The sequence below is a fragment of the Pinus tabuliformis genome, chromosome 6 (assembly GCF_031772625.1).
Source record: "Pinus tabuliformis cultivar Carrire ecotype Pingquan chromosome 6, CPIR1, whole genome shotgun sequence".
Taxonomy (NCBI): Eukaryota; Viridiplantae; Streptophyta; class Pinopsida; order Pinales; family Pinaceae; genus Pinus; species Pinus tabuliformis.
In genome coordinates, this window is record NC_142292.1 from 1100686573 (window position 1) to 1100700954 (window position 14382).

Sequence of the window (14382 nt, forward strand, 5' to 3'; positions counted from 1 at the left end):
GTTTATCAGAAAAGCACTTGCTCTTAATTCCCAACTCTTGCAACAGAAAGAACTACTCTGCTAGAAGATATCGCAATGGAATTCCCATTGTGAAATGAACGATAATATTACAAATCAAGTCGTAGATTTACAAATTGAATATGACTCAAATTTTAAGAAGGTATCAAACTTCTTGAACTGGCAGAGATTTGAAGAGGGGAAAAGAGCAGACATGCCAAGAATTGACGAATCACACAAAGAGATTTTATTTGTGAAATGGGATTCCCGGCTTAAGGAAGCAGAACAGGCGATGGAAGAGGAAGTGGAAGCAACGAACAGTGTCAATGAGTGCATAAATAAAAATATGCACAAGGCAAATTTAATAGTAGAGACCACCCCAGGCTTCCTTCCAAAGGCACAACAGCTTCAAATAGAGTGGAAACAAACAATAGAGGAAAGGGCAGTGGCGATTAAACAGGTAAACAAGGTAAACTGGCAAACATACTGGTAGTATCTAGTAAAGCCACATAGCCAATGGATGACCCTGAAATGCCTCATAACCTCTACTGAGAAGATAGTGCCAGCTCTTTCCAACACTGTATTTGCAGGACAATTAAAATTTGAAGTCGGCTAACAGATGCTCTTGAAACCGATGCTGAACATTTGCGATCTAAAAGATCAGATGCATGATTTATCATAGATATAGTTTTAGTTTATTTTTGCTTAAAATGAGGGAGGTCATTTAAACCTCCTCATCTATTTTTGTAATATTTATTTTTAGATTTCATAGAGCAGTATTTAAACCCCTCTCATGCATTTAGAGAGGGGTCCAGAGTTTTATCAAAAACAATTCTTCAGAACGTTCATTTTGCCCCCCACTGAGGAGGTTTTGATAAAATGAATGGAACAAGATTTATTTTCCATATGATTTTAATATCTGCTACTGAAATGCACTTTTGTACTCTTAGTGGATGTTAAGTGATTTGAAGATAGATCTATATTGCTACAGCTCATGAGTAGAACTTATTACCAACGGTATTTTTATCTCCTACTACTTTTTACTTATGTGTTAAGCAATAAATCATTTTCAGTTATTTATATATGAAAGTTTGAATGTTTAGTTATCATTATTGCACTTCTGTATGGTGATAACTATTGAGATTTTCTGTTTAATTAATTTTGGAAAAAATCTCATGTATGTGACAACAATAGGATTAGGTGCTATATTAGCTCCAGTATTTTTTGAGGAGGAGTTAATGCATCCTATATTTGTTGTGAGGGAATTTATGATTCAGTTTTATACTCCAGCTATAAGAAATGTAATCCCGTAGAGGATTGTAAGAGTGTGTGTAGAGAAAATAGGGTGAGCTGAGAGTATTTGTGAAGAACTAAAATTGTTGTAATCTCCTGTTGAATAATAAGATTGCCAATGCCTCTATTCTGGTGGACGTAGCCCAGATTGGTTCGGTGACCACGTTAAAATCTTTGTGTTATGGTTTTTCAATTTGGTATGTGCTGTGTATATATGTTTATTTTTATTTCCGCTGCACATTGTTTGTTATAACAATTGGTATCAGAGTGGCGCAGTGGAAGCGTGGAGGGCCCATAACCTACAGGACTCTAGTTGTGGAGCTGGTACATGTGACAGAGACGCAGAAAGTGAAGCCTCGACAATGGTACAAGAAATTTGATTCTTTCATGTTGAGTCAAGATTATATAAGAAGTGAATATGATCATTGTGTTTACTTTAAGAAATTAACTAATGGCATGTTCATTATCTTAGTGTTATATGTTGACGATATGATTTTAGCAAGAAAAAGCATAATAGAGATCAACAGGTTAAAGGCTCAGATGGCTAGGACATTTGATATGAAAGATCTAGGAGCAGCAAGACAAATTTTGGGCATGGAGATTTTCAGAGACAGGAGCAATGGTAAGCTATGGCTATCACAATAGAAGTATATTGAGAAAATACTCTTGATGTTTGGTATGAACAATGTGAAGCCTGTTTCAATCCCTTTAGCTTCCCATTTTAAGCTTTCTTCAAGTTTATGTCCTAATACAAATGAAGAAAAGGAATATATGTCTCGAATTCCATATGCCAATGTAATAGGTTGTTTAATGTATGCGATGGTTTGTACTCGACCAGATATTTCACATGCAGTTGGGGTTGTCAGCAGGTATATGGAAAATCCAGGAAAAGAACACTGGTTAGCAGTGAAATGGGTGCTTCGGTATTTGATAGGCACAAGTGATTATTGTATCACTTATAATAGAAGTAGTGAATTTGTTTACAGATATGTTGATTCAGATTTTGCAGGTGATTTGGATAAGAGAAGGTCAACTTCAGGGTATGTCTTTACTCTTGCAGGTGGAGCTATTAGCTGGATGTCAAAGCTATAGAATATTGTTGCTTTATCCACTACTGAAGCAGAATACATAGCTGCTTCGCATGCTTGCAAAGAAGCGGTTTGGTTGAAAGGTTTGATTGGTGAGTTTGGTAGGTTACAGGACAACATCAAGTTATTTTGTGATAGTCAAAGTGCAATTCATTTGGCTAAGAATCCGGCCTATCATAGTAAATCTAAGCATATACCTATCAAGTACCATTTTGTAAGACAGGTTATCACTGAAAGGGGTGTTTCTCTTGAAAAAGTGCATACGAAGGAAAACTGTGCAGACATGTTAACGAAACCAGTTTTTTTATAGAAGCTACATTGGTGTCTGGCTTCTCTTGGCTTGTAGAAAAGATAAAAATAATAAATGAACGGGATATCAGGCTAATTGTTGTCAAGGTGGAGATTGTTGAGATTTTCTGTTTAATTAATTTTGGAAAAATCTCATGTATGTGACAACAATGGGATTAGTTGCTATATTAGCTCCAGTATTTTTTGAGGAGTTAATGCATCCTATATTTGTTGTGAGGGAATTTATGATTCATTTTTATACTCCAGCTATAAGAAAGTAATCCTGTAGAGGATTGTAAGAGTGTGTGTAGAGAAAATACGGTGAGCTGAGAGTATGTCTGAAGAATTAAAATTGTTGTAATCTCGTGTTGAATAATAAGATTGCAGATGCCTCTGTTCTGGTGGATGTAGCCCAGATTGGTTGGGTGAAACACATTAAAATCTTTGTGTTATGGTTTTGCAATTCGGTATGTGCTGTGTATATATGTTTATTTTTATTTCCGCTGCGAATTGTTTGGTCTAACAATAACTTACTTTTTATGCTGAATATGTGAATGACTCTTATGCGATATATTTCTCATAATTGTTTCGGCTAACTTTTTATACGAAACAATCATTTTTAAATGGATTCTATTCTCATTATGATTGAATGATTTTCATTATCAATTGCTTTTATAAATTATTTTAGATCACATAAGTGAATGTTACTCCCCGGATAGTTTAAAGTTAGATGTTTTCTTTGATTACAGTAGACTACATATAATAGTTTGAATATAGGTTAGATTTAGAATAAGCATTCACCCCATAAAACCCCAAAAAAGAAAAACGTCATCCCGCTAGCATACACATCATAAACAGATTTGGAAACTGGTCCCATCATCCCAAATCGGAGCCACTATTCCAAACGAAAAAGGAGTTGCATTAAGGTCCACACCGGGTGGTTATCCCCCTTGTTGGAGACCTGATTTTTCGAGCCTTCAAAATATTTGGCGCTAGAAGGAGGACCTGACTATGAATGGCAAGCAAATCGACATATTTACGCCATTCTAAGAGTAAAACTCCCACACCATCACCCTCAACTTCTCTTTCACATTCTAGATCTTCCATCTCTGAACCAGAAGTTGAAAAGAAAAATACAGAGCACATTATTGAAATCCCAAACAAGCTAGATCATTCTTCTTCAGATCCCCCTGAGTTACAAACTTTAATACATAAGTTATAAGGAATTTCTTTATCTCAAGAAGAATCTGAGTTTTCCCAAGGCAGTGTCACTTCTCATCTGACCCCGTCTCAACAACTGACTAGAGCACAAAGCGAAAAGCTAGGAATCCCACCAGTTGAGTTTCCTCTACCGAGTCATAAGAAAGCTAGGAAAGCACCAGTAGAATCTCAGAGTGAGGTTCGATCATCATCTTCATCTACCATCCCATCCATAGCATCACAAGTTTATTCATCCATCCCTCAACTTCAGATCGTGGTTCACACAAGTACATGAGCAACATCCTCCTTTACCCAACCACCTTCAACTACTGCCACACCTCCTCCTATTCATACCCCAATGATGGCAGAAAATCCTCCACCAAAGCCAATCCATGGACTGTGAGAATGCTTGCACCCTTATCGCAATTAGCAGCCCACCCTGAGAAATGGCTCGCCAATTTTAATCCTAATAGTGGCCTATCAGCCGAAGAGCACATAAATAATTTCATGTTGTCTATTAATTTAAATGGAGTAACAGAAGAGGATGCATTTGTACGATTATCCCCCTATACTTTACAAGGAGCAGTAGGATCATGGTATTTTTTGTTGCCATTAGGCTCCATTCATAATGGGGATACATTTCAACATCAGTTTTTAACAAAATTTGGAGATGATCAATCTACAACAACCTTAATAAATGACCTCTCCAATTTAAAAGCTAAACCATGAGAACCAATTAAGGATTTCAATTCTCGCTTCAATAAATTATTAAACAAAATACCAGCAATGTTGAAGCCTAACAACGAAGTCCAAAATGAATGGTATATTTCCACTTTGCCTTCAAATTCAACCATCTTTGTAGATAGAGCTGCCAAGCCAACGTTAGCTCAAAGCGTGAAAGAGATGATAGCTATAGAAAAACATATCCTAGCCGTAGAAAATAAAAATGCTGTAGATGAAAGAAAGTCGAAAAAAGTGTCTTTTAGAGATGATCCTAAGAAAAAACAGCCAAAGTACCCGTTTGACTTGGAAGGGTTACATAAATTCTTAAAGACCATGTCAAACAAAATGGTTGATTTAAAGAAGAAAGTAACATAAACCTCTTCCAAGAAACCTTTTAAACCATTTAGAAGAAATCCTTCAACTGATCCGAAACCTCCAAATGCTATAACAAACAGAGAATCAGAAGGAGAAGAGGAAGAAGTTTCAAATGAGGAGAAAACCGATGATGATGAAGTCATAGAACTGCAGGGAATGTGGGATTTTATTCTTCCAGATGAGGAAGATCAGGATATATTACTTGTTGCTACAAGAAGTAGAAATCAACTTGATCCTCCACAATCTAGTGTGAAATAGAAAAATCCAAGCCTGACTTCCAAGGATAAAATCGCAGGTAAGAAATCCTCACCAAAGTCTACTCAGACAAACCCAATCCCGTATGATTCAACAACTCCATCTAAAATGCTTATCATTTCTGATGAAATGGAGTATAACATTGTTGAAGATATGAAGAAAACTAGCGCAAATATCACTTTTCATGAGCTCAACAAATTAAAGCATCAACAGAAATTTCTCTTGAAAGAGCTGAACGTAGTACCTATTATGCCTCTCCCTGCCGCTGTGATTTCACAAGCCACTCATGAATTGGGAAGGCCTCTGACTGGCATGCCAAATAAAGTCAATCCAATTGACATTGCTTTGATTGGAGAAAGGTCAAAATCCCATACTCCGCCATTTCTCCTTACCTTTGAAGTGATCAATAAAAATTTGCATAAATGTCTGGTAGATTCTGGTGCCTCATCTAACATTTTTCCTAAGAAAGTTTGCGCAAAGCTAAATGTCCAACCTTAGAAATTTTTAGTACGAATAGTACAGTTGGATCGGTCTCAAGTCGAGGTCATCGATGAACTTAATCAAGTGACCACCAGGCTGTCATCAAACTTGAAAGTATGTCAAGTCAGTGATATACTTGTCACAGACTTTCTTGAATTTTATGAACTAATCCTTAGCAGGGATTGCTCAGAAAAGCTTCACGGTTACTTTGCGACTGACTGGTCTCATATGTGGCTCCCTTACAAGGGCAAACCAAATCAGATCAAGGTTGAACAAGAAAGACACCAAAAGTATATAGTGACAGATTTAGAAGGAGAAAACGAGCCTGTAGCATACAACAACAACATAATTAGAAACTATTCTGTTGATTCTTTCTTAGGGAATTTCAACGCTCATACTTCACCTTTTTTGGAGAATTCTATTTTATATCACATAGAAAATTTCTCTCAAATGGACACTTCTAGATGCATTAATTTTGTAGATAATCTTGTAAATAAAAATTTGTTTTGGAAATTATTTTTTGATGGTTCTAAGTCTAATGATGGAGCGGGAGTAGGTTGTGTATTAGTTAGTCCAAAAGGATAAAAGACCATGTTAACATGTAGACTCGAGTTCGATTGCACAAACAATAATGCTGAATATGAAGTGTTAGTTCAAGGGTTATATAAGACAATCAGGCTTAATATCAAATACCTGCAAGTATTTAGAGACTCTCATATTGTTATTAAACAGGTAAGAAATACTATACATTGTCTGTCAGGACACTTGAATCACTATTAATCATTAGTACAAGACCTGACCTCACACTTTATAGCATTTAACATTTCATCCATTCCCAGACTCCAAAATGCTAGTGCTGATCTCCTTCCTAATGTAGCTTCCAAGCTCATTCCATCAGAGGACTATAGCCCAGACAACTTTTTGATTGAATTAATATTTAGACCCTCTATTCCTGATAACATTACCAACTGGAGAGTTTTCAACAATGAACCTGATATTGTGAGTTTTTTGACTTCAGAAGGCTCTTACACTAATTAGATAATTGATGAGGACCAACATGACAAGTAGTTGGGAGAAGGAAATGGCAACAACGATATTCCCAAATCCATAGTCAAGTTGGAGGACCTATATGAATTAAAGGACAGATTCAAATAGTCCACCAATTCAAAACTTTAGAGTTCAACTCTGAGATATGAATTAGTGAATCTGGGGACTCATATAAAACCATAGAATATCAACTTTGCTCTTGGACTAACATCTAAGGAAAAATTAGCTTTCATTCGATTTTTGTAACTATTATCACTTAAGAAACAATTTCCAAATTGTTCACATCAGTTTGATTGTAAAGGTTAGGTGCTAGTCTAGGTTTAATTTTTTGTTTGCTTTAGTGTCTAAGTCCTAGGAGTCTTGGTGGGATGGTTAAATAAATGTCAACTATCCATTCTCATTCATCATTGGTCTCATAACTCACATAGTTTCCATGTATCAGCTTTGTTCGAAGGTTCTTATGTGTTATGAAACTGTTTAGGAGTTTTCGTAGCGCATAAACTCTATTTAGGCATTTTCGTAGCGCAAAACCTAGATTCTACATTGGTTGTGCTACGAAATCAGGGATTCGCTAGGATTCATAGCAAATCTCACCCAACTGTCATATCTATCAAAATTCGTTATGTTTACATCATCAGTTGTCAGCTTATACACTTCGTTGATCATATCCAACCACTTATCCTCATCATTAGGTCGTTAGGTGTCTTAGTATTGGCACATGTTTGTAGTTTTACTTTGCTCTACGGTTTTGGTCGTTCAACTAGGCTTTTCAAAATGGTATCAGAGCAATCAGGGAAATGTCCTTCTGGGTTTTGCATGTGTTCTTTGGATTTTGGGTAGTCTGAAACTATTCCTTGTAAACAATATTGAGCTCAGTTTTTAGGGATATTTTAATTATACTAGATATTCTGTTTTCTGATATTTTTCACCCAGCTAAAGGACACACTGGAGATCCGCGATTTTTATAAGAACAACCTCAAAATTACAGATTTGGAAATGCAAACTATCTCCTGGTCATCTGTGTTGGAAAAGACCGTTCAATTTCAAAGCATTCAGCGACTCTGTGTTGTCAAATATCTTTTAGCTCGTGATGTTGTAATGCGTAACATGCGCAAAGACAATTTCTTAATCGGGATGTTGAATAAGGGTGTGCTTGCCATGCCTATTCCTCGGTGGATTCCTAGTGCAGGCCCTGTGGTTCATAAAGCCAATGGCACTGAGAATCGCTTGATGTTGATAAAGACTCTAGAATGGACCCTAAATTGGTGTATATTGCAAAATATGTTTGACAGGAATTTTTCTATCCGAATGGATTTCATCTTAGTTTTCCAGTGGTCTTGATCTAGTGCATTTTCACGAGTATCTTGTATCGTGTTCCATTCTGCATACACATATTCTCAAGAGCGCCTGGTATGGGAATGCAAATTTTTGCAATCTTGGCAAAAGGTAGAAATAGTGAAGCGCCTTTTCTTCTTCCGTTACTTTTCATTGGTCACACAGTTGGGATTTTTATTGATTTGTTTTAGACCGAGAATGTGGATATAGCTTGTTCAATTCACTGTCCCAACTGCTCCTGAATGACGTAACTCAAAGAGGTCCAAATCTCATAAACATCTTATCAGAGCTCTTGGTGGTTTCGCTGGTGGATTTTGTGGTGTTTCTGGCCTGAAATCAAATCGGCCTCCTGTTATAAAAAAACACCACCAACAATTCGTCCAGAAAAATTGGATTCTCAGATAATTCATTTGCTGACTCTTGGCCATATAGTTTACTCATCCATTGCAAGCAAGGTAGTGACATAGATTGAGACGGTGCAGACTTCTTTAATATTCACGTTGCAGGAATTCCATGGAGGGGTGTACCGAAAGAAAGGGAAGGGTCAGGTCAAAGAAGGAATACGGGAAAAATCCACAGGAGAAGCAGTCCAAAGAAGAGTAACCAAACCAGCATGAAGAACATCTGTAGCTAAAAGATATCACACAAGCAAGTAAGGCTCAGTCCAAAGTTTTGATGAATTACCTCTTAAAGATTACCTTTGAATAATGGTGTTCATATATTAAGTTTGGACAGCTTCATAACAGTTGAAAAAGCCATTGCAGAAAAATGAAAGACTCAAGAAAGTAAAATTTTGATCCTAAGTTGTGTTTTTGAAATTACACAGCAGTTTCGTAGCGCGCTACGAAACTGCTGTAGCTGCACGTTATAATTCGGTTGATCAATTGCGAGTGACAAAGGGAAAATCTTTTTGAAAAGAGATTTATAAAGAGTTTCATTAACAAAGTATGAGCATCCAGCAAAGGCAGAACAAGCAGAGGAAGGACATATACGAGTTCTAAGGCTATGGGCTATAAAATGGTCATTATCCATAGCTAGATTGGTTCATGATGCTTCAGGAAGCATTAGACAAGTTTTGTATTAACACGTGTACATGAGCCAGGTCTATAGCACATCAAGAACGTGGCACTCCAATACACTTTTGTGTAATCAAAGAATAACAACATGGTTAATTGGTTTCAAATATCCTCAAGGAAACCAAAAGCGAAAAAACAGGGGCAACTTCCTACTTTTCAGGAGTAGTAAAGGAGATGAGACATTAAGGGCCAGCAAGGAGTTTTAAATATCCACCAAGCTAAACTGAAGGGAACCACTTGTCAAAGAACGAGTTTTTATTGTAATAAATGCTATTGTCAGCATGATGTGGGGTTAGACTCCTAATTGTCTTAGGTTTCTAAAACTTCCAGTTAGTAGTTATTGTATTTAATAGTTAGTTAAAGTTTGAATAGGTGTCATAACAAGCAGAATTCGTGTTCGCCTCATGTTGGAGGAGGAATCACAGCTTTGTAAAGAATTCTATATATAGGAGAAAGAGCAATGTACTTGGGGTTGGAAATTTATTGAAAGAAAGCTCTGATATTTGGCTTTATGTAAAAGACTATGTTTTCAGTAATACAGTACTGGCTTTGCCTCTCAAGGATCATGAAGAATTAAATGTGATGAATGTTCTGTGTTGTCTTTTCCTATTATCTACAGTGTTATGAATATGTGATTACTTAGAAATCACTAATAGTGCTCTAATTTCCTTCATATATTGTAAACTCTATTGGCCTTCTATGTGTTTGGTGTGTTCTACATATGTTGGATTCTGAATGCCTTGACTTCTATGCAGAGCTAATCTTACTTTTAATACTGAAGCATATTGGACTCCATAAGCCCAATGGATGCTTTCTAATTGTGTTTCCACCACTCTCATTTTTCTATCTTTGTTTCACAAAGAGTTAGCCATCTTAATCATAATCAAAAATCATTAATCCTTTGAGAGAGCCCTCTCAGGTTGGGGAGGCTAAGCCTCAGCCTAAAGTAGGTTTGAAATAGTTACTTAAGGTCTTCCTGGTCAGCAGCCTTCCAGGGTCTGATTTTGAGATAACATTTTGGTGCGTCTACCGGGAACCTGAAGATTATTCATTCCCAAAAACAAGAGACTGAACTTCTGAAGGTAGCAGGAGCTTAGAAGACTTTTAGAGGCTGCAAAACTACCTTGCCGACTCCATTGTTGAAGAATTTGAAATTCATAGATTCATGGTGATCCCACTGGAGTTATGAAGAACCCAAATGGTACCATTCTTATTTCAAGGTATGCATGCATAAATTTTTCAGGAATTCATGGTTTCCCAAATCATTTTCCCAAGGATACATATTTTCTAAGGAATCTCAGCTTTGTAAAGAATTCTATATATAGGAGAAAGAACAATGTACTTGGGGTTGGAAATTTATTGAAAAAAAGCTCTGATATTTGGCTTTATGTAAAATACTCTGTTTTCAGTAATATAGTACTGGCTTTGCCTCTCAAGGATCATGAAGAATTAAATGTGATGAATTTTCTGTGTTGTCTTTTCCTATTATCTACAGTGTTATGAATATGTGATTACTTAGAAATCACTAACAGTGCTCTAATTTCCTTCATATATTGTAAACCCTACTGGCCTTCTATGTGTTTGGTGTATTCTACATATGCTGGATTCTGAATGCCTTGACTTCTATGCAGAGCTAACCTTACTGTTAATACTAAAGCATATTTGACTCCATAAGCCCAATGGATACTTTCTAATTGTGTTTCCACCACTCTCATTTTTCTATCATTGTTTCACAAGGAGTTAGCCATCTTAATCATAATAAAAAATCATTAATCCTTTGAGAGAGCCCTCTGAGGTTGGGGAGGCTAAGCCTCAGCCTAAAGTAGGCTTGAAATAGTCACTTAAGGTCTTCCTGGTTAGCAGCCTTCCAGGGACTGATTTTGAGATAACATTTTGGTGCGTCCACCGAGAGCCTGAAGATTATTCATTCCCAAAAGCAAGAGACTGAACTTCTGAAGGTAGCAGGGGCTCAGAAGACTTTTCGAGGCTGCAAAACTACCTTGGTGACTCCATTGTTGAAGAATTCGAAATTCATAGTTTCATGGTGATTCCTCTGGAGTTATGAACAACCCAGATGCTACCATTCTTATTTCAAGGTATGCATGCATAAATTTTTCGAGAATTCATGGTTTCCCAAATCATTTTCCCAAGGACACATATTTTCTAAGGAATGGTCCAAAATTCAATGGAGAAGATTTGAGTTTAACTTTGAAGCATATATCAGATTTCTGTGATTTTACCGAGCTTCTTAGAGTCAAACATGAGGATGTTTGCATTATGTTGTTCTATGATTCATTTCAAGGGAAATGTAAATAGTGGATTGAAAGCTTTCTTGCTAAATCTATTAAGTCATTTGAAGACTTTTGGTTTATGTTTTTGGAGGAATGGATACATAGAACAGATTTGGTGGCAAACTCTCCTTCAATTCAAGGTTTTAAACAATGGAATGATGATCATATTAATGAAGAAATAGATGAGAATTTTTCTTTGTCCTTGTCCTTGTATCTAAAATCATTTGAGTGCAAGACAGAAGATAAGTTGAAATTTTTGGATGAAGTTGCTAAGGACATTGAGAAAGACATTAAAGGTTTACAAGGTCAAATTCAATCATATAGTATTCATGGTTATGATCATTCTTTTCAAACGATTTCTATGGTAGAACACAAGGAGAGGGTGTTGCTTCCTTTCTCTTTCGTGATTGAGGAATAGTACATTGTTATTGAAGATCAGTTTGTACAACCAGAAAGTTATGAGAATCATCAAGCTGATCATGTATTCTGGGATCATATAGCTAAATACATGGAAGAGTTTTACTCCCCAGTGTTTCAGTTTTTCTATGAAAATCAGAGGCAATTTCAGTGGTAGTGGTCATCACAATATCATAGTTTCTCTGAACTCCGATTCAGTCAAAAAATTCAAATATCAGATAAGACAAATGATTGGCTACATTGGAAATTTCACATTGATTGAGCTGAAAGAAGTTTGAAATTGATAGGGTAGGTAGGTAGGAAAATGAAAATAAGCTCAAGGTTGACTAAGAATTTTTCAGTAGATATAGATTTCTTTCTCCTACAATGATCATCAAGCTCAAGCCCGAGGTGAAGTCCCAAGAAGCTTGAAGGGGATGCTTGTCAAGCAAATGTCTGTTATCATAAAGGATGAAGCACTGGACGTGTGAGTTCTTAGTGTACTACAAGAGCAAACTATCCCAAGTGGAGCCACTATTATCACTTAAGAAACAATTTCCAAATTGTTCACATCAGTTTGATTGTAAAGGTTAGGTGCTAGTCTAGGTTTAATTTTTTGTTTGCTTTAGTCTCTAAGTCCTAGGAGTCTGGGTGGGATGGTTAAATAAAGGTCAACTATCCATTCTCATTCATCACTGGTCTCATAACTCACATAGTTTCCATGTATCAGCTTTGTTCGAAGGTTCTTATGTGTTACGAAACTGTTTAGGAGTTTTCATAGCGCATAAACTCTATTTAGGCATTTTCGTAGCGCAAAACCCAGATTTTACACTGGCTGCACTACGAAATCGGGGATTCGCTCGGATTCATAGAAAATCTCACCCAACTGTCATATCTATCAAAATTCGCTATGTTGACATCAATAGTTGTCAGCTTATACACTTCGTTTATCATATCCAACTGCTTATCCTCATCATTAGGTCGTTAGGTGTCTTGGTGCTGGCACATGTTCGCAGTTGTACTTTGCTCTACGGTTTTGGTTGTTCAACTAGGCTTTTCGAAATGGTATCAGAGCAATCGGGGAAATGTCCTTCTAGGTTTTGCATGTTTTCTTTGGATTTGGGGCAGTCTGAAAGTATTCCTTGTAAACACTCTTGAGCTTAGTTTTTAGGGATATTTTCATTATACTAGATATTCTGTTTTCTGAGATTTTTCGCCCAGCTGAAAGACACACTGGAGATCCGCGATTTTTATAAGAATAGCCTCAAAATTACAGATTGGTAAATGCAAACTATCTCCTGGTCATCTGTGTTGGAAAAGACCGTCTAATTTCAAAGCATTCAGCGACTTTGTGTTGTCAAAGATCTTTCAGCTCATGATGTTGTAATGCGTATCATGCGCAAAGACAATTTCTTAATCGGGATGATGAACAAGGGTGTGCTTGCCATGCCTATTCCTCGGTGGGTTCCTGGTGCAGGTCCTGTGGTTCATAAAGCCAATGGCACTGAGAATCGCCTGATGTTGATAAAGACTCTGGAATTGACCCTAAACTGGTGTATATTGCAAAACATGTTTGACAGGAATTTTTCTATCTGAATGGATTTCATCTTAGTTTTCCAGTGGTCTTGATCCAGTGCATTTTCACGAGTATCCTGTATCGTGTTCCATTCTACATACACATATTCTCAAGAGCGCCTGGTATGGGAATGCAAATTTTTGCCATCTTGGCAAAAGGTAGAAAGAGTGAAGCTCCTTTTCTTCTTCTGTTACTTTTCGTTGGTCACACAGTTGGTATGTTTATTGATTTTTTTTTAGACCGAGAATGTGGATATATCTTGTTCAATTCACTGTCCCAACTGCTCCTGAATGACGTAACTCAAAGTGGTCCAAATCTCAGAAACATCTTATCAGAGCTCTTGGTGGTTTCGCTGGTGGATTTTGTGGTGTTTTTGGCCTGAAATCAAATCGGCCTCCTGTTATAACAAACACCACCAACAATTCATCCAGAAAAATTGGATTCTCAGATACTTCATTTGCAGACTCTTGGCCATATATTTTACTCATCCATTGCAAGCAAGGCAGTGATAGAGATTGAGACGGTGCAGACTTCTTTAATAGTCACGTTGCAGGAATTCCATGGAGGGGTGTACCAAAAGAAAGGGAAGGGTCAGGTCAAAGAAGGAATATAGGAACAATCCACAGGAGAAGTAGTCCAAAGAAGAGTAACCAAGCCAGCATGAAGAACATCTGTAGCTAAAAGATATCACACAAGAAAGTAAGGATGAGTCCAAAGTTTTGATGAATTACCTATTAAAGATTACCTTTGAATAATGGTGTTCATATATTCATTTTGGATAGCTTCATAAAAGTTGAAAAATCCATTGCAGAAAAAAGAAAGACTCAAGAAATAAAATTTTGATCCTAAAGTTGTGTTTTTGAAATTACACAGCAGTTTCGTAGCGCGCTACGAAACTGCTATAGCTACACGTTATAATTCGGTTGATCAATTGTGAGTGACAAAAGGAAAATATTTTTGAA

At 36.8% G+C, this 14382-nt stretch overlaps 2 pseudogenes; both read left to right on the top strand.

Moving 5' to 3' along the window:
- The first annotated feature begins 211 nt into the window (after positions 1–211).
- On the top strand, positions 212–8553 carry LOC149262764 (uncharacterized; annotated as a pseudogene).
- Positions 8554–12296: 3743 nt separating this feature from the next.
- LOC149262765 (uncharacterized) lies at positions 12297–13939 on the top strand (annotated as a pseudogene).
- Positions 13940–14382: the final 443 nt, after the last annotated feature.